Raw genomic sequence first — 1,125 nt, forward strand, 5'->3', positions numbered from 1 at the left:
GGTTTGGTCATATCTCATAATAATCCCTGGAACATATCTCATTTTACTTTGTCATTTAATCTAATTTCTTTCATATCTGAATTTGAAGAACCTTGTTTCTAACTAAGTGGTGTCCTGTCATTGGGCTACACCTCTTAAAGCTGAACTCCAGGATAAGCAAATGAGATCTTAATACAATACCTATGTGTATTCTTACTTGGTGTGGAACTTTAGGCAGGAATGTAAGACTAGAAATAGTCAGTGCAGAAAAGTCAACATTATGCAATATCTGCAAAAGATGTGATCATTTCACCAGCACCTTACAACATAGCTGACTGTGCAAAGTATTTGGTGCACTCAAAGTTGCAACTGTTCTGTAGTTCATAGTAATCAAGGAATAGATTTAAAGGAAAATGAATTTTTTTCCTTTCTGGAGTTCAGCATTATTGTCTATTTCCCTTATCTTGCTTGGTGTCCTGCTCTGTAATATGTCTTGTCCATTGGAGCAGTCCCTTATTACTTTTTAAGCTCAGTTTGGTTATTTGTTGTTTGGTTGTGTTTCATTATACATTACTTTGTTTGATTTATGTAGCGTTGGTAGTATAGAGTTTCTCTTTTGACCAAACATTATAACACCAGAGGCTAATCGCTATATTCTAGCTATCAGATATAAATACTAGTTATCAGCTACATACTATCTCTCATCTTTTAGCAATAATTTTAGTGCTGGGGTTGGAGGGTTCATATGAAGTGTTGCAAGGCTGTGTTTCCATGGGAAGCCAGCAAGCATGATTGTATTGTGTTGTGTTTTAACCAGAAAATATGTAAAACTAATGACAGAAATATATAGGAAAGATTATTTTAAAATTGTCTGATAAATAATAATTACATTACAAAGATGATATGATAAACTTAATGACTGTGAATTTAAAACTAAATGTGTGACAATGACTCTCTTCATTTGCCTTGCTCTCAAGGAAGGTCATGTCAAGGTTTTATGGTGCAGACCCCAATACCACACTCTTTTCATTGTGCAAATATTAATATTACACAGTATTTATTCAACACCAACATATTACGCAGTGATTTACAAAGTCCATAGTCATGTCACTAACTGTCCCTCAAAGGGGTTCACAATCTAATGTC

Source organism: Pyxicephalus adspersus, chromosome 3, assembly GCF_032062135.1.
Source record: "Pyxicephalus adspersus chromosome 3, UCB_Pads_2.0, whole genome shotgun sequence".
Classification (NCBI taxonomy): Eukaryota; Metazoa; Chordata; class Amphibia; order Anura; family Pyxicephalidae; genus Pyxicephalus; species Pyxicephalus adspersus.